Genomic DNA, 20,683 nt, shown 5'->3' with positions numbered 1-20,683 from the left:
AACAGAAACCTGGGGCTGGCTGTGGCAGACTGGTCATTAGTTTCATACAATGGCGTGCTAAATGATACCGCAATTGCTTGAAATTCCTCCATGACAAGCACCGAACAGGAAAAACAGCAATTCTGAAGTGAATGATACCATTCAACAGAGATATTACTACTTCAATTTTCTTCTCTTGACCCCAAATTACAAATCAGCTTTACCATTTCCAGGACATACAACTACTACAAGGTTTGGGCAATTGGCTTCTTTTGTTTATAAACCTTATTTATCCTTCAGGCAAAGTCAGTTTTTTTCAGGTCACAATCCACATTTGACAGAGTATAAATCTTTTCTTACTCCTTTTAGTTTCACTCTCAAAAAACACATAGTTCTTCACTTCTCAGTTCATTTCTGTGGGGGTTCTGACAAGAGTGTTTCTCAAACATGCTAACTCTTGCTAATTAGGAAACGGTAGGAGTTTATAGTATATTAATTATGAAATATCCGATTAAGTAATAAGTTTGACAGTCAATATCTCTGACATTTCACTTTGACACTTCTTGTTTCATTTTTATTATAAAGATACATCCTCAGTTTTTAAAACAAACATTTTGGCTGATGATTATCTTCCAAAATTTTTTAAGGGCAATTTTTGTAAAACCATGCCAAAAAGTCAGTCAAAAATTTGTGTTATTTTTGAATATGAGTTCCATCATGGAGCCAACACAGCACAGACGGCTCAAAATATCAACCGGTTTGAGAAGTTTTGTTCTGGTGATTTTAATCTTGAAAATGAGCCATAGGGGCAGCCTGAGACCAAGGTGGATAATGAAGAGCTGAAAGCTGTAATGGAAGCAAACCCATCTCAAGCTTCCTGTGAATTAGTAGAGGTCTGGTGTTACTATTCCCACAATAAGGACCATTTGAAACAAATCAGCAAGGCAAAGAAGCTGGTTTGCATGAATTAACTGGATGTCAGAAGAGAAATCATCTTGAAGAAATCATCTTCACTGTCAAGACATAAAGGTAAACCATTTCTATGTGAGATGAGAAATGGATCCTTTTTGACCATTGCGAGCGTTCAGCACAGTGGTTGGACGAAGATGAACTGCTAAACACAGTCCAAAAGCAAATATCCATCGGAAAAAAAGCTAATGGTTTCTGTTTGGTGGTCCAGCACTGGCATTATCCACTATACCTTCATGAAAACTGGTCAGTTGATTACAGCGGACGTCTACTGCAACCAATTGGATGAAAAGAGAAGGATGCTTTTGATTAAGCAGCTGAGATTGGTCAATAGAGAGAGGCCAGTCCTCTTGCAAGACAACACTCAACCACATGTCACACAAACTACACTGCTCAAACTACAGACTTGGACTTGGAAACTCTCTAATGTCCACTATATATTCACCAGACCTTGCACCAACTGACCACACTTCTTCTAGCATTTGGACCACTTTGGGCAAGGAAAATATTCAATTCTCAACAAGCTTTGGAAAACACTTTTCACGATTTCATCGCTACTCACTCTCCAGGCTTCTTTGCTGCTGGCATAAACGAGCAACTGTTAAGATGGCAAAGATGTGTTGATAGTTTAGGCACATACTTTGATTAATTGTATTGCTTTTTTGATATATAATAAACTAAACGAGTGATTCAAAATCAGACATTTCACATTTAATGACCTATATTGTGAGGGAAAAGCTGAGGCACAAAAATGTAATGACTTGTCCAAAGTAACAGTAAGTGGCAAATATTTATTGAGCACCTCTGTTCTTAGTCTTGTGTTTGGTACTATACTGATGTTTTCTTCTTTCTCAGATAGGTCTGTATTCAGAGATTTAGCCTGTCTTATTTTTATTTTCTTTCTTTTTTGAGGCAGAGTTTCACTTTGTCACCCTTGGTAGAGTGCCCTGTCGCCACAGCTCACAGCAACCTCAAACTCTTGGGCTTAAGTGCTTCTCTTGCCTCAGCCTCCCAAGTAGCTGGGACTACAGGCACCCGCCACAACACCCAGCTATTTTTAGAGATGAGGTCTTGCTCTAGCTCAGGCTGGTCTCAAATCTGTGAGCTCAGTCAATCCACCCACCTCAGCCTCTCAAGTGCTGGGATTACAGGCATGAGCCTCTGCTTTAAGAATATCTTAAAGTTGGGTGCAGTGGCTCATACCTGTAATCCTAGCACTGTGGGAGGCTTAGACAGGAGGATCACTTGAGGCCATAAGTTCAAGACCAGCCTGAACAAAAGCAAGACCCCTGTATCTACAAAAAAAATAGAAAAATTAGCCACAGTGGGGTGCACCTATAGTCCCAGCTATTTGGGAGACTGAGGCAGGAGGATTGCTGGAGCTCAGGAGTTTGAGGTTGCAGTGATGATGCCACTGCACTCTTCTAGTCTGGTGACCAAACAAGACTATAAAGAAGAAAGAAGGAGAGAGAGAAGAAATTAATATCTTTATGAAATGAGATGATATATTATTTTCTATTTACTGAGTACCAGTACTGTTGATTGTAAGCACAATATGTAGTATCACAGATCTTAAATTCAAAAGGCTGAAAGTAGTTGTCTTTCATTATCACTTTGCCCAGGAGCCCAAATAGCTGCAGCCATCCTCAAGGGGCTAGAATTTGAAAGAGTAGCAAATTCGTTGCTGCGCTATACCTACCTTTTCTTTTTTTTTGAACTTTAAAAATGGTTTTATTTTTTGTGCAACTAATGCATAGGTGTTCTACCCATAAATTCTACTTTCCAAAAGCAATTAGGAGCTTTTATAAAGAAAATTTCACAACAAATTTTAGAAGGTGCTGGATTCCTCTGCTCCTAGATCACTGCTGGACTAGAAAAAATAAAGCTTATTTTTGCCAGGAATCACAAGTTAGAACAGAGTATTCCCCAAGTGGAAAGTATACAGTACCATTTCAGGGAAAGATTATTCAGACTTCACCCCCAACATCCATACCTATCTTTTAGAACAGTTAAACCCAGCCCAAACCGTTCAGTCTAGGCTTTATGATATAAGGCTATTATGGTCTTGGAAGATGCTAAAAACAGGAAAGACTGATGAAAATATCTGATTTTTTGCAGACTGCAAAGTAGGTGATAGATTTTTTAATCCCCTTTCATTTGAGTCGCCTTATGTAAAAAATGAATCAATAGCTTAAAAGTTCTAGTCTCCAAAGGACATTGTCAAATGTACATATATAAATGGTGACCGACAGTCAGCTTTTAAGAAACATCTTCCATGTCCACATCCTCTTGTAACTGCTGTACCACTTTCTCTTCCAACTTCTTGCCTTTGTCTGCACGGGGTGGGGGGCGGTGTGTGGGGCTTGGATAAGATGGATGTTTTGCCTGACTTCCTTAATGTCCTGGACGTTCTGTAGCTATTTTTCTTCAGTCTGTTCATTATAAATCTAGCTTGGCACTCCTGTTTGATCTCTTCAACTCTCTTCATTGCATCAATAGTTTTGTTTTTTTTTTTGTAGAGACAGAGTCTCACTTTATGGCCCTCGGTAGAGTGCCGTGGCCTCACACAGCTCACAGCAACCTCCAACTCCTGGGCTTAAGCGATTCTCTTGCCTCAGCCTCCTGAGTAGCTGGGACTACAGGCACCCGCCCCAACGCCCGGCTACTTTTTGGTTGCAGTTCAGCCGGGGCCGGGTTTGAACCCGCCACCCTCAGTATATGGGGCCGGTGTCCTGCTCACTGAGCCACAGGCGCCGCCCGGCAATTCTTTTTTTTTTTTCCTTTGAGACCTCTCACTCTGTCACCTAAGTAGAGTGCCATGGTGTCATACCTCACCAGCAACCTCAAACTGTTGGACTCATGCGATTCTCTTGCCTCTGCCTCCCAAGTAGCTGGGACTACAGGCGCCCGCCACAACGCCCGGCTATTTTTTTGTTGCAGTTTGGCTGGGGCCGGGTTTGAACCCGCCACCCTTGGTATATGGGGCCTGCGCCTTACCGACTGAGCCACAGGCGCCGCCTGATAGTTTTTTGTTTTTTTTTGTAGTTTTTGGCCCGGGCCGGGTTTGAACCCACCACCTCCGGTATATGGGGCCAGCGGCCTACTCCTTTGAGCCACAGGCACCGCCCACATCAATAGTTTTATTCCAAAGCTCTCGCTGGTATTTGACAGGTTTGTTTCTATGTTTTTTTTTTTTTGTAGAGACAGAGTCTCACTGTACCGCCCTCGGGTAGAGTGCCGTGGCCTCACACAGCTCACAGCAACCTCTAACTCCTGGGCTTAAGCGATTCTCTTGCCTCAGCCTCCCGAGTAGCTGGGACCACAGGCACCCGCCACAACGCCCGGCTATTTTTTGGTTGCAGTTTGGCCGGGGCTGGGTTTGAACCCGCCAGCCTCGGCATATGGGGCCGGCGCCCTACTCACTGAGCCACAGGCGCCGCCCTGTTTCTATGTTTTTTTTTTTTTTTTTTTTTTTTGTGGTTTTTGGCCAGGGCTAGGTTTGAACCCACCACCTCCGACATATGGGACCGGCGCCCTACTCCTTGAGCCACAGGCGCCACCCTGTTTCTATGTTTTTTAAATTCAAATGAATTATCCACTGTAAGCTCTTTAGTCCACCTGAGCTGCGAGGTTTGTGCTTCTTTTCAAAGTTTTTTTTGACATTTGGATTTACAAAATCTGAACACCTTGCAATCGTTGCAGACAAGCATCATGCCGTGGCCAGGTTAGATTGGCCCCGAACAGAATAACATTTCTCGTCGTTATGCATGTTGAACTCGTGTGGGTCCCTGCTGACCAAATGCTAAGCTTGAGAGGAAGTGAACCTTTCCTTTTTTCTATCTATGTTAATATCTTGTTCATTACTTTCTCTAGCCTCCTACAGTTGCTACTAAGCCACTGAAAGCTTAATTTAGAGTTTTTGTTGATGGCGCTAAACCAGAGGTCCTCAAACTTTTTAAACAGGGGGCCAGTTCACTGTCCCTCAGACCGCTGGAGGACCCGACTATAGTTAAAAAAAAAAACAAACATTCTTCACATTTTATTAATAAAATCTTTTGAGAAAAAGTATCCAATTTTATCTAGCTCTAAAATTTAAAATCAGCTCTGGCTGATTACGCCAAATGGTTTCTGTTGTAATAATTATCTAAATATGTTAAGAAGGCTAAATGTTTTGCTAATACTAAAATCATTGTTTATTTAAATGAAGTGTCTATCACATTTTTTCCAGTGATATCTTGAATGTAACTACCCTGTAAATCTGTTAGGACAAATTTGAAATACCTTTCTTTGTCGCAGTTTTTGGCCAAGGCCAGGTTTGAACCCGCCATCTCCGGCATATGAGACTGGCACCCTACTCCTTTGAGCCACAGGCACTGCCCCGAAATACCTTTCTTGAAACACTGTATCATTCTCAAATGCCCATGGAATCAGAATATAAATTTTGCTTAGTACCCTATAAACTTAGTGTCCCATATTTTTATTGATCAAATATACCTGCAGAGATGTTTAAAAAGAGGATACCACAGCCTCCAAAAAATGCATGAGTTAGATAAACTTTGGTAGGGGATATAAATAATCCTGAACAATATTGTTGCCTCTTCTTTTCCATTTCTCTGTGGATTTTGTATAGACTTGTCCCTAACTTTCTAGCTAGTTGTATTACAACTTACTCATTACTTCCTTAAAACGAGAACTCTCAATGATGAAGCATTAGTTATTCAGAAGCTCAGTTTAATTGTTAAATTTTTGATTAGTCTCTTGACCATACATAAAGGAGACATGCAAGGAAGTATCTATTTTTATTGTTTTTTTTAAACTTCATATTCAGAAATTTTATTCTTATTATTTTTACATTTCAGGTTATTATGAGGATACAAACAACCAGGTTACAATTTTTGAATTAGGTAGAGTCCCTCTCGTAGTTGTGTTTGACACCCAAAAGGTGTGTCATACACCCCTAATTGTGCCCTTTAAGTGGGAGGATGTCAACCCCCCCCCATTCCCCTTCCCCCTAACTTGAATAGAATTTCAGTGTTTCTCCTATGTGGGCATGTGTTAGGTCATCTACTGGCTTCATAATAAAATTGAGTACATTGGATATTTGCTTTTCCATTCTTGTGATACTTTACTAAGAAGATTGTTTCACCTCCATCCTGGTTAATATAAAAGATGCAAAATCACCACCTTTTCTTATGGCTGAATAGTATTCCATGGTACACATATACCAGAGCTTGTTAATCCATTCCTGAGTTGATTGGCATCCACATCTTTACAGTTGTAAATTGAGCTGAGATAAACATTGTAGTGCAAAGCGCAAATGTCCTTTTTTTTTTGCAGTTTTTGGCAGGGGCTGGGTTTGAACCTGCCACCCAGTGCAAACGTCCTTATGATAAAATGTTTTTTTTTTTTTTTTCTTCTGGGTAGATGCCTAGTAGTGGGATTGTTGGGTCAAATGGGAGGTCTAATTTGAGTTCCCTGAAATGTTTAGAATTTTTTTCTTTTTTTAAACATTAAATCATAAACACATAGATCATGTATACATTAATGCATTTATGAGGTACAATGTGCTGATTTCATATAGAATTAGAAGTGTTTACATCACACTGGTTAATATATACTAGAATTTTAAAATTACTTTTTGTCTGGAAACATCTTTATTTCACTATTGTTTTTGAAAGATAATTTTGCTGGGTACACAATTCTAAGTTAAAGTTATTTTCTCTTAGGACTTTGGAGATGCTATTTTATTATCTTCTGGTTTCTATTGCTGCTATGGCGAAGTCTGCTGTTAGTCTAATTGTTTCCCCTTTGAGACTTATCCTTTCTCTGGCTGTCTACCAATATATTTGCTTTTCTTTTTTCTTTTTTCTTTTTTTTTGTAGAGACAGAGTCTCTGTACCGCCCTCGGGTAGAGTGCCGTGGCGTCACACGGTAGTGCAATTTCGCTACAATGTGTCCAAGTGTGAATTTCTTATTATTTATCCCACTTGGGATACCCTGGGCCTTCTGAATCTGAAAAATGTTGTTTTCCTCAACTCTGAAAGATTTATATCATATATATGCCATTATATATATGTGTATATATATAATGTTTAATATGTTTTCTCTATTTTGTTTTTCATTATATTCTTCATGTTTATCTCTTTCCTATTTCCCAGATGCTTAAGTCTATGATCTATTGTGAGTAATATCTTCAGATTTTTTTCTTCTACTTTATCAATTCTCTCAACTGTCAATAATCTGTAATTTAGCAATGGTTATACATGCATTTTTTTCTGTAAGTTGTATTTGGTTCCTTCTAAATCTGCTTGATCATATATTGGTAGTTCCTTTTTTCTTATTCATGTTTTTAATTCCATCTTTTACTTAAAGACTTCATATTTAGTTATTTTATATTCTTTATATTATAGAATAGTGGTAATATTTGAAATCCTTACAGGTCTGAATCAATTGGTCATTGTTTCTTATTTCTTATGCATTTGTTTAATTTTTTATTGTGAATTCATATTTGGCTCAATTTACCTTGAGGAAATTCTGAAAGGCATAGATTAAAAAATATTTTCTGCAGGCTTGGCGCCCATAGCACAGTGGTTACGGTGCTGGCCACATATACCGAGGCTGGCAGGTTTGAACCCCGCCCAGGCCAGCTAAACAAGTACAACAAAAAAAAACAGCCGGGCTTTGTAGTGGGCGCCTGTAGTCCCAGCTACTCAGGAGGCTGAGGTAACAGAATTGCTTAAGTCCAAGAGTTTAAGGTTGCTGTGAGCTGTGACACCATAGCCCTCTACCGAGGGCAACATAGTGAGACTCTGTCTCAAAAAGAAAAAAAAAAATTTTTCTGCAGAAATATTTCTGATTATTTCTGCTGGGTACCAGGATGTGCTATTAACCTGGGATCATTTTAATTTCTTGGTCCTGGCCATAGGAATACATAATTTTTTTTTTTTTTTTTGCAGTTTTTGGCCAGGACTGGGTTTGAACCCGCCACCTCCAGGATATGGGGCCCGCGCCCTACTCCTTTGAGCCACAGGCGCCACTCAGGAATACGTAAGTTTAAACGCCTCACCCATGTGAGAACAGGTTATACAGTCTTTCATTTTAATTGCTTTGCTTTTGAGGCTATGTCAAAGATAAAGACGTTTGTTATTTTTGAATGTTACTGCAGGGAATTTTCTTAGTTACCCATTCACTGAGGCTGTAGCAGCCTCTTCCACATCTCAGTTTTATGTGGTGGGGATGGAGGGTATTTAAGAATTAGCTCCTCCAATGTGTATGAGCCTTGAGACCTGGTCTCCTGGACTTCTGAATGCTATATAACACCAGGACTCTAGGTTTCTGTTCTTGACTTATATCCCCAAAGTAACAACAGTTCTTTAATAATTACCTCTGTGATTTCAGCTTGGTATTTATTTCGTTAGTTTTTGTCAGGGTGGGTATGAATCTTGGGGATTTTCCTTATTTTCTCGCAAGCTCTACAATATATTTAACAGTATGTTTATATGTGGTTTATCCAGTGTCTAAATGTTTAGCTGTGGAAGAGGCAGAAATGTCTACCTTGCTATGCTTCCAGTAGAAAAATTATAAATAGTTTAATTTTAAAATCATCTTTTATTAAGAAGAAGAAAATGGCAGAGTACCTACCAAATGCAAAATCTTTAGTGTTAGGGATCTATAAATTGCAAAGATAACAATAGCAATGGCAGGTAAAATATACTGGGCATCTAACTATATGCCAAGCACTTTGTGTATTTTGTCTAATTTACTCTAAGAATGCAGTAATATTGTCTCTAAACTAGTGATGAAAGACCTGAGACTTAGAGAAGGTAAATTTTTTTTTTTAGAGAGTTACATAGTAAGTGCATTTGTCTGATTATAAATTATGTGCTTCTTTTCACTAAGCTTTTCTTTGTGCAAGCTCCATAATCACAGAAAGTAGACTCATTCAAGAAATGTTATCACCTATATTTTAAGGTGGCAGACTGATCAAAGATCAAGTTAGAAGAGGATAGTATCTTCATCCTCTTAATAATGCATCTGATTTGGTCAAAATCTGACAATTCCTTCAAAAGTTATCATGGATTAAAGAAATAGACAAAAAATGGGAAACATTAAATAGTCAAGCTGAAAAAGAGCCACTCTTCCATCTTCCACGACTGTCAGACAAATTCTAGAAATACTATATTTGTTTTGTGCTTCTTTATTCACTGCCTCTCAAAAGGGAATTTAAGCTAGCTGAAGAGAACACATAAAATACAAAAAAATTGTAAATGAGTGAGGAAAAAAGGAACAAGAAAAAAGGAACAGAAAAAACAAAGGAATGCATAAGATTAAAGTAAAAATGTATGCCATTGAGTTCTGTGCACTTGTTATGAGGCAGGTGGCAAATTTGGCCCTAAGATTTCTAAGGACAACTTAAAAAGGGAAATCTGAGCAGTTATGAGACACTATGTGTACATAATAAAAATAACCCATTTGTACAAAAACACAGGTATAGCTGACCCCTAAGAATAGGTTCAAAAGTTTAAAAGGGCTTCATGTAGCATAGTGAAAAAAACATCCTGATCATGTAATAACTGTGTTTTTTTTTTTTAGTGTGAAAAGGGAATTATTAGACATTGTGTAGAACAACAGGCATAAACTGGAACTATCCCTCCCAAATCAAAATATATGCTCACTCTGCTTATAGTAATCACAACTACATGTTTTATGACGATGTTTTATTATGCCACCTCTCAATACAAGTCAATGATTGCACACAAAATAGTAATTTAGCAAAAGCAGCTCTATTTGAGATTAAATACCAAGATTGGTTTTAACTTTCAGCCGATCTAGTCACAGTAGAATTTAGAGCACCCTTGAGCACAGTACCAAATTCAAATGGGTTTAGGGGCCAGGGAGTCAACATTAGAATGTCAATTGGCCAGGTGTAGGATAATAGGGAATGGTGAGTGAATAACAAAAACAGTGTTTTGGAAAGCGAAATCCATCTATTGCTGAATTTTGTTTCCAACTAACAGTTGGGAATAATGGCATATCCATACAGTCTATGCCATCTGCGTTCAACATTCAATAGACATTTTTAAACATCAACCAGGCCTTCATTTTTCAACTAATTCTTGCTTGTGTTTGTCACTATGTTGAAAATATTTAGAAAAGTTTCCAATTAAATTTTAACAACAGTTTCTGGATTAATTCTTGACTTTCATAAGTAGCTCATTCTTTTGAACAGTAAACACTACTGACTCCAATTTTCCTCTGACCCTGATTTCTGGGGAAATCCTTTTTCTTGGTCTTTCAGCAGGAAAAGCTATAAGAAAAATAGCTCTTTCCATCGGAGGCTACATGAGTAAAAGTATAAAATTCCAAACAAGAAGAGCCTGTGGTATCACCTTTGGTCAGATCCCATGTAGTAGAGGTCAGTGCAGGTACCTCTGTTACCAACGTGGTACCTCAACAAAGCATATAGCCCCAATGGCAACAATTTCTTAGCCTCTTTTTCAATGGACCTCTTCAAATTTCTACATCCCAATCCCACTAACACTCCTGTTATAGCTCTCAGAAGATGACTAGGCCTCAGAGAGATCATCAAACAGTTAATTGAAAAGTGCCTCCGGATGTTATCTGTGTTCACATAGCTATAGTTAGTGGAAGAAGTTTCCCTCCTGCTCAGGACACATTTCTAGACAGGGTGCAGGGGCTCACACATGTCATTCTAGCACTTTAGGAGGCTGAGGCAGGAGGATTATTTAAGGTTAGGAGTTTACAAGACTAGCCTGAGCAACATAAGAAAAAAATACCCCAAAAATTTTTTTCTTTTTTTTTTAAAGACACATTTTTTCCACTGGATGTCACCTCTCCAACCTTCTCAGGAATTGTTTTATTATTTGTTTACACTCCTCTCTGTAGCCTCCACTGTCCCTTTCTCCAGGCTCTTACATGTCAATATAGAAAGTAGGTCAAGTCTCCTTCATCTTTAAATAAACCAGACCCTGCCCTTTGGCCTTTGGTTTCTGCATTATCTTTCCTCTGCTCTTCATGGCTTCTTCACCAGAAACCTCCAGGCATTCTTTCTCACTCACTGCACAATCTCTTGCAATCTAGATTCTGGTCCCAAATCTGGAACAGTTCTTGCCCAGTTACTTCTTAGTTGCTAAATCCAAAGAATAATTATCTCTGATCTTCTTATAGCATTCGTGACTGTTGACTGCTTTTAAAACTGTCCTCTCTCAGTTTCTGGGATAGTACTATTCCCTGACTCCTCTAAGATGGCCGGGCATTCACTCTCTGTTGATATTATGAGCTGGGTTAAAAGACAACATTATAACAAACTTAGGGCTTGGTGCCTATAGCTCAGTGGGTAGGGGGCCAGCCACAAACACTGAGGCTGGCGGGTTTGAGCCTGGCCTGGGCCTGCTAAAGAACAATGACAACTACAACAAAAAAATAGCTGGGCGTTGTGGCGGGTGCCTGTAGTCCCAGCTACTTGGGAGACTGAAGCAAGAGAATTGCTTAAGCTCAAGAGTTGGAGGTTGCTGTGAGCTGTGACCCCACAGCGCTCTACTGAGGGCGACATAATGAGACTGTCTCAAAAACAACAACAACTTAGTTTAAAAATCTTAATTGGCTTTTGTTTGTAATTCTGCAGTTGGGCAACACCAAATTTTATAAAATAGGAATGCTCCAATAAATTGAGCTGGAGGGGTTGGCTTTATAGACAGAAAAGAACTAAAGAAAGCAGAAACAGGGAGCCACATAGATTGGTCGTTTCAAAGTTACTTTCTTTATAGGGTTAAAACACAGGGGACTTCCTTAGCATGCTGACTCAGGTAAACTGTACCCTTTAGATTGGTTGTTGTGACTCTCCTTTTTTTTTTTTTTTTTTAACTGGCCTGTTTCAGAGTTCAGTTTGGTTACGTGGCACCTAGCATGTGTGACTCCATCATGGTTTGGTCTGGTTGGCTGGGCCTACTCCAAAAAGATGGCCTCCTATCGATTTTATTTAACAGCTGTTTGATCACCCCTTAACATTAGCCCTCCTCTATACACGATACACACAGTAGCTCCAGCTGGCATCTGCTGACCAATCCTAAATCCGCTGCGATAAGCCAGTTTTAAGCTCCTGAATATTCAAGTGCCTCGCCTTCCTCAAACTCAACATGTCTACAGGTGAGCTTACCTGCACCCTTCCCCGTGCATTCTTCGTATGAATGAATGCCATCACCTTTCACTCACTTATTCAAGTCAATTAAGAATGATCTTTTGATACCCCCCTTCCTTTTCTACCACACCTCCACCTAATTAGGCATTAAGTCCTAATTTGCTGTTGAATCAGTTTCCCACTCTCATTCCTACCCTAATTTAGGACATTTCTCAGTAGGAACATGGTAATAGGATTCTAACCGGTTTTCTTGCCTTTCTTTTGCTCTGTCTATACTACTGCCAGAGAGATTTTCCAAAGTTGTAAGTTTAATCGTGCAGAACATTTTCAATTGTTCCCTATTACTGTCATGACACAGCCTTAGTTACTTAGCATGGCAACAAAGGCCATTCATATTCTAGCTTTCCTGAAAGTCGTTAATCTAAACTGAAGTACCCTGAGAGCACCATAACCTCTTTCTCTCAGTTACCTCTGCCCTTCCCACCCCAACTACTGAGTCCTTCCCCAAGGAGTACAGATCTCTCCCGCAGTGCTTTCCTGCCCTCCCCCACGCCAGGCAAGGCTGAGGTGCCCCTCTGGCTATTCCCACGGCTCTCCAAGTTTGCTGCTGTTAGGGCACTCATATCAACCCTGTACCTGCTAATTTATTCACCCACATCCCTCCCCTTTAAGCCATAGGAAGGGTAAAAGCTATCATCTGTTCAAAGCTGTGTAGGAGGTTCTGTATTCAGTACATTGCACACATTATTTATTTAATTATCTCAATAATCCTCGGTTGTAGGTAAACTAATACTACCCTGGACTTGCAGGTAAAAAACTAGCTTAAAGAGGTTAAGCAACTTCTTCAATGTTGGGGAATTACATCCTAATAGTTTTTGGGGCCAGGATCATGTCTATTTGCCTATGAGGAGAAGCTGGCAAAGTATGGGATGTGGGATGAGTCAAATAAATGAATGAAGAACTCAGAGGACAAAACTGGGACCAACGAAAGGAAAAGTGTTAAAACGCGGATTTTCGTTTAAAGAAACAACTTTTTTTTTTTTTGAAGTTTTTGGCCAGGGCTGAGTTTGAACCTGCCACCTCCAGCATATGGGGCCAGTGCCCTACTCCGTTGAGCCACAGGTGCCGCCCCTGAAACAACTTTTTATTAGCTAGGACTGTTCAATGAAATGGATCACTCAAAAAAGTTACACCTTTGAGTGCAGGAGGTCAAGGCTGCAGTGAGCTATGATTGGACCACTGCACTCCAGCCTGGGCAACTGAGTGAGATCCTATCTGGAGGGAGAAAAAAAGAGAAAGAAATAAAGGGGTGGGCGAAAACCAGTTACATATAGCACTTATCACACTTAAGAGTATAATACATTTCATTTTCCCCTGTGCAAGTAGGAGGTATATCTTACTTAGCTTTCATTCCTCAAAATCTAGCCAAGGGCTACAGATGTTCAGCAGGTGTTTATTGAATGGAATTGAATTGAATTTAAATGCCCCCCCAAACTAAAAAGTGGATGTCTTTAGTAGAAATTTAACTCTCGGTTTTATTTCTTTCCATTCCTCTGCCTTTTGTTTCCAAAGAGCCTTAAGAATAAACAGAGGATAGGGAAAGAATATAGAGACTATGTTGCTGCAAGTAAAATTTCACCAGGCTATAAAATCATGTGATGGCAGAAAATGTTTTTATCACTGTATCCTTAGCCTAGCACATAGTAGCCATTCAATAAACACCTGTTAGATGAAACACACACCAGTGTCCTTTCTATTCCTAGATGGGACCTATGAAAATATATGCCATAGAAGGAATTCCTGCATTAGGTGGGAGACTGAGCCAGAGCAGTTGTTGTCATTGAAAAACTAAACTCCAGGGCGGTGCCTGTGGCTCAAGGGGTAGGGCGCCGGCCCCATATGCCAGAGGTGGTGGGTTCAAACCCAGCCCCGGCCAAAAAAAAAAAAAAAAAAAAGAAAAGAAAAACTAAACTCCATACCTTAGATCCCCAAAGTGAAAGAAAAGGAGAAGGGAAGAGAGGAGAAAAAGCATTAAGTCTTAACTGTCATTCCTGAGGTTGAGGCATGGCTCCAGTGGTAAAAAAATCTTCCCCTAATGCCCACAGACAGGTAGTGAAGATACAGTGGGCTGCATGAACCCTGAGGTCCCTGCCAAATTTAAGATGGAGTCTTATTTAATAATCCTAAACATCAAATTGAGAGGCTGTATTTCAAGACACGGAGGACTACACCCAGAATTTGTTAGACATTATTCTCAGCACTAAGGATATAGCTATAAAAAGGGAGGCAGAGAAATTCTCAACTTCATGGAATTCTAAAGGAATGTAAGTGTGGAAAACAAGTGATATCAACAAGATTTTAGATAGGGCGTTCAGAAAAGGTAGCCAGAGGCCAAGAATTTGCAAAATTAAAGGGGCAGCATGTAACAGTGGTTACATCTTGAAGTGCTGTGCTCTTTAGTCATTGCTACTACTCAATGAGGCCTCAGAGCAATTTTTTACACTAACACTTTAAAAATCCATTCCTTACATCAGGGCATGGTAGTTTGCCCCTGTAATCTCAGCAACGCAGTGGCTAAGGTGGGAGGATCACTTGAGGCCAGGAGTTCTTGTCTTGATCAGCTTGGGCAACATAGTGAGACCTCATCTCTAAAAAAAGTGGGGAAAAAAATTAGCCAGGCATGGTGGTACGTGCCTGTAGTCTGAGATATGCAGGCTGAGGCAGGAGGACAGCCTAAGCCAAGGAGTTTGAGGCTGTAGGGAGCTTTGATGGTACCACTGCACTCCAGCCTCAGTCTTAATTTAAGACTCTGTTTATAAAATAAGAAAAAAAAAATTGATCCTTTTCTGAATGTCCTATTATCTAAATTCTCCATATAAATTGCTTCCAATTGCTATCACTTCCTAACTGGCTTCCAGCTGTCCTCTCCTCTGGGCATATAAAAAACTGCCAACTAAAATTTTCTCTCATGTATCACATATATTATTTTCTCTTTTCAAAAACTTTTGACAAATCTGTGAAAAAGCATATGTCAATATGCTATCCTCTATCTACTTTTCTTTCTTTCTTTTTTTTTTTTGCAGGGGCTGGGTTTGAACCCGCCACCTCCAGCATATGGGGCCAGTGCTCTACTCCATTGAGCCACAGGCGCCACCCTATCTACTTTTCTTTCCTGTCTTTACCTTTCTCAAGGCTTCTAGCAAACTTTTCTTTTTTCTTTTTTTAGAGACAGAGTCTTATTCTGTCGCTCTCGGTAGAGTGCTGTAGCATCACAGCTCACAGCAACCTCCAGCTCTTGGGCTTAGGCAATTCTCTTGCCTCAGCCTCCCAAGTAGCTGAGACTACAGGCACCTGCCACAATGCCTGTAGTTTGTTTTGTTTGTTTTCAGTTTGGCTGGGGCCTGGTTCAAACCCGCCACCATCGGTATATGGGGGCGGTGCCTGTGGCTCAGTGATATGCTGGGCGTGGTGGCTCTCACCTATAATCCCAATACTCTGAGAGGCTGAGGTGGGTCGATCACCTGAACTCATGAGTTCAAGACCAGCCTGAGCCAGAGTGAAAATAGCTGGGTGTTGTGGTGGGCAGCTGTAGTCCAGGCTACCTGGGAGCCTGAGGCAAGAGAATCGCTTGAGCCTAAGAGTTTGAGGTTGCTGTAGAGCTGTGATGCCACAGCACTCTATTGAGGGTGACAAAGTGAGACTCTGTCTCAAAAAAAAAAAAAAAAAAGAATCTCTCCTCCATTCTCTCAATAAACCAGAATAATCTCTTTCCAGTTTACCCATCAGTCTTTAGCTCCTCTCTTAAATATCTTGATGTTCTTTTTCCTCAACAAAACTTTTCCTAACTTAGTAAAAATAATGTTAAACATTATGTATTAGCAATCATATAATTAACAGCCAGGATTTGAAACATAGGTCATAAAACAGCAAAATATAAAGAAAAGAACTATAGCTGGATTTTACATGTTTTATATTCAGACCTGTTTATCAATGCTTATTTCTGTCTTTAGCATCAGTGCAAGACCCTGAAGCTCATGTTTCATGGCTTCTAGCAGAGGCCCTAATTAACATTTGGTGTTAATAGACTTCAATTCCAAATGACTCAGAAAACTGTCATTGTGGAGTCAATAGGTAAGAATCACAAATACTCCCTGTGGTTTTATTTTCTCTGAAAGAATCATACAGACCAATATTTACTTTAAAAAAAAATAGAGCTCTTAAATCAAGGCTTATCAATTGTAGCAAAAGGATTTTTTTTTTTTTAAATCCAATCAATGAGGCTATTTTTAATGATCATCTTATATATATCTTTCAACCTAAACCATTTCCCTGTAGGATACACGTTGAGTACTTATCACTTTAAACTTATATAGTATCTTGTACTCAGTGTTCTCAAACAATTTTTTATATTCAGTAGAAAATCTTCCGAATTTAGAAGAGGAATAAGGTTAAAAGTATGAAATTGCTCATTTAGTATTCCAAAATAAAGTAGTATTGGAGCTAGTAAGACCCAGAACTTTTATTTTGGTTTTGGACAATTCTTATATTATTTACTAAATATTAAAGTACTACTATTGTATGTTTGAAGATTTAAAATTATTATAAATTATAATTATAAAAGAAAACACTTAAGCTTTAGGCTTTGATCATATTGAAAGAAAGAGAAATCTCACTTTTACACGAGCAGCAAAGGAAGACTATCCAAATGTTTTATAACATTTCCCTTTAACTGTAATAACTGATCATGCTGGAAAAATAATTATTTTATAGTGCAGGGTCTCAGAGCACATCAATCTCATTTCAAGTAAAATCATTCTAACTTTTTAGAGCTGATTTAATCATCATCTATGAGGGACCAAATGAAATACTGTATATAAATGTGCCTGGCACAGGGTATTCTAGTTCAAGCTGTATTTAGTTTGTTCTTCATGGAGAAGTCATGTGATCCCGGATTTCTTCTGCTTGGACATCCAGATGCCATGAATGAAACCAGAGGTGATTAGAACTAGCTACCAAATCAATAAAAATCCAGACATTTTTGATGTTTCTCACCATTGCACGTGTCTGAGCCCATTCTTTCTTTAAAAAAAAAAAAAAAGTCGTCTCACTTCGTTGTCCTTGGTAGAGGGCTCTGGTGTCATAGCTCCCAGCAACCTCTTAAGCTTCAGCAATCCTGTTGCCTCAGTTTTTCATTTTTTGTAGAGATAGGATCTCACTCTTGCTCAGGCTGGTCTCAAACTCATGAGCTCAAGTGATCCACCCACCTTGGCCTCCAGAGGTCTAGGGTTACAGCCAATTCTATAACAAATTAATGATGGGCAGATAGGATTACGTTCTGAGAACTGATTGTTAGATGATTTTGTCACTGTATGAACATCAGAGTTGACTTCCACAAACCTGGATGGGATAGCCTATTCCATACCTAGGGTAAATGTCATAGCCATAGCTCACACTGCAGGCAAGTGTAACATCATAGTAAGTATTTGTGTATTTAAAAATAACTAAACAGGGCAGCACCTGTGGCTCAGTGAGTAGGGCGCTGGCCCCATGTACCGAAGGTGGCAGGTTCAAACCCAGCCTGGTCAAACTGCAACAAGAAAAAACAAATTGCCAGGCATTGTGGCGGGCGCCTGTAGTCCCAGCTACTCGGGAGGCTGAGGCAAGAGAAGTACCTAACCCCAGGAGTTGGAGGTTGCTGTGAGCTGTGACGCCACAGCACTCTACTGAAGGCGATAAAGTGAGACTCTGTCTTTTTTTTTTTTTTTTTTTTTTGTAGAGACAGAGTCTCACTTTATGTCCCTCGGTAGAGTGCCGTGGCCTCACACAGCTCACAGCAACCTCTAACTCCTGGGCTTAAGCGATTCTCTTGCCTCAGCCTCCCGAGTAGCTGGGACTACAGGCGCTCGCCACAACGCCCGGCTACTTTTTGGTTGCAGTTTGGCCGGGGCCGGGTTTGAACCCACCACCCTCGGTATATGGGGCCGGCGCCCTACCGACTGAGCCACAGGCGCCGAAAAAAAAAAAAAAAAAGCTAAACAAAGAAAAGGTACAGTGAAAATACCATACTATAATGCTGTGGGACCACTGTCATGGTCTGTCATCAACTGAAATGGCATTATGGAGTGTGTGCCTGTATATATACATGTATATGTACATGGATGATAGCTGTATACAGTTAATACATTCTACCTGGCTCTTAAGTTCATTAAAAAAAATAGCTGTTAACAGACTGACATTATTTTATTTTTATTTTCTTGAGACAGAGTCTCACTCTGTCGCCCTGGGGAAAGTATGGTGGTATTACGGCTCACAACAACCACAAACTCTTGGGTTCAAGCAATCCTCTTGCCTGACCCTTCTGAGTAGCTGGGACTACAGGCACCCACCACAATGCCCAGCTATTTTTAGTAGAGACAGGGTCTCATTCTTGCTCAGGTTGTTCTGAAACTCTTGAGCTCAAGAGATACACCCTCCTCGACCTCCCAGAGCATTAGGATTACAGGTGTGAGCCACTGAGCCCAGCCCAGACTGACACTTTAATTTCAAACTAAGCTTGAGGCTTACATAAATTCAAAGATGGTTGGGATCTTAGTTATGCTTTAATACTTCAGTTATGGTCAATTGAAGTGGAGTATTGTCAAAACACTTTTAACCTAAACAAACATGGAATTTAACTGGTTACATCAAAGAGCTTTATATAATGTATTTAAAACTTTTCCTGAGCTATTCAGATCTTTCTGAAATAGAAAACAGAAAGACTCCTTATACATTTTTACTGGCACTTGTTATTTGGTATTAGTTATCTTTGCACATTTTTCACTTTTATAAGTGTAATACAAACTTCTTGAGGGTAGAAGGTAATAGGTACTTATTCACTAAATGGCTGGACAAACATCCAATGAGGCTATAGGAAAGGATAAGTGGCAGACCTGCTTCCATGTGCACAATGTAAGGGACATACTCATAAAAGGTAACTCCACTATGGTTTCATAATGACTGTTAAAAAATTCAGGAGTAAAAAAATTATTTAGGCTGGGCAGCTGTGGCTCAAGCGGCTAAGGCGCCAGCCACATACACCTGAGCTGGCGGGTTTGAATCCAGCCCAGGCCCGCCAAACGACAATGACGGCTGCAACCAAAAAATAGCCGGGCGTTATGGCGGGTGCCTATAGTCCCAGCTACTTGGGAGGCAGAGGCAGGAGACTCGCTTGAGCCCAGGAGTTGGAGGTTGCTGTGAGCTGTGATGCCATAGAACTCTACCCAGGGTGACAGCTTGTGACTCTGTCTCAAAAAAAAAAAAAAAATTATTATTTAGGCACCACATAACGTGTAATTTTAGGCATGTACTCACATAACGTGTATTTATAATGTAAGCAAATGCAGAGAAAAGTGCTGACAGAACATACAACAAAGTGATAACAGTACCCTGTTTCCCCGAAAATAAGACAAGTGTCTTATTTTAAGGTGTGCTCCCAAAGATGCGCTAGGTCTTATTTTCAGGGGACATCTTATCTTTCCTGTAAGTAGGTCTTATTTTCGGAGGATGTCTTATTTTTGGGGAAACGGGGTAGTTAATACTGGGAAGAAAGCTGGGATTTGAGTGGGGTAGGAGTAGAGCTAAAGGAAGCCCTAAATTATTTATGTTTTAACTTTTTACAAGAGGGATATATTTCTGTGATTCAAAATTAATATGAAAAAAAGAAAAGGAAAAACAACTCAAAGACATATAGAATCAAGACACTTTCGGGCAGCGCCTGTGGCTCAAGCAGTAGGGCGCCGGTCCCATATGCCGGAGGTGGCAGGTTCAAACCCTGCCCTGGCCAAAAAAAAAAAGACACTTTCTAGGTCTAACTTGCTGTGTTATCAGGAATTAATATGTTAATTTCTCTTAATCTCAGTTTCCCTATTCATAAAATGTGCAAGTAGGATTAGCTGATTTCTAAGTTCTGTATTTTATGACAAAACATGAACTATCAATTACAAATATTGCCTAAAACTACTATGCCAATGTGATATTAAAATCTAAGTACCAAACTGCTTAGCATTAAGAAGAATGCAAGAAATGGTTTGGTGCCCATAGCACAGTGGTTATGGAGCAAGCCATATATACCGAGGGTGGCGGGTTTGAACCCAGCCAGCGCCAGCTAAACAATAATGACAATTCCAACAAAAAAATAGCCGAGCGTGTTGGTGGGCACCTGTAGTCCCAGCTACTTGGGAGGCTGAGGCAAGAGAATCACTGAAGCCCAAGAGTTTGAGGTTGCTGTGAGCTATGACACCACAGTACTCTACCAAGGGTGACATAGTGAGACTCTGGCTCAAAAAAAAAAAAAAAAGAAAGTTTCCTTCTACTTTTGTACCATAGCATCATATAGAATACACAAAGAATACAAAAAACAATATCAGATGTTGTCCCTTTGAAAGACAACACAGAGCTAGAATAAACCTATAAAAGAGAAAGTAAAAAAGTTCAGATGAAAAATATGCTCTTGAATGAGGAAGAAAAGAAAAGAACAGAACAGAAAAGAAAAATGTTGGTAGGGTGTTGCCTGTGGCTCAAAGGAGTTGGGCACGAGCC

The 20,683-nt window shown here is 39.8% G+C and overlaps 1 pseudogene; it reads right to left on the bottom strand.

The window, feature by feature from the left end:
• Positions 1–2,290: 2,290 nt before the first annotated feature.
• On the bottom strand, positions 2,291–4,700 carry LOC128561896 (probable ribosome biogenesis protein RLP24; annotated as a pseudogene).
• Positions 4,701–20,683: the final 15,983 nt, after the last annotated feature.

This window comes from Nycticebus coucang, chromosome 12, assembly GCF_027406575.1.
Source record: "Nycticebus coucang isolate mNycCou1 chromosome 12, mNycCou1.pri, whole genome shotgun sequence".
In the NCBI taxonomy this organism is placed as follows: domain Eukaryota; kingdom Metazoa; phylum Chordata; class Mammalia; order Primates; family Lorisidae; genus Nycticebus; species Nycticebus coucang.
Note: the sequence above shows the minus strand (reverse complement) of the source record. Positions and strands in the feature narration are given on the sequence as shown.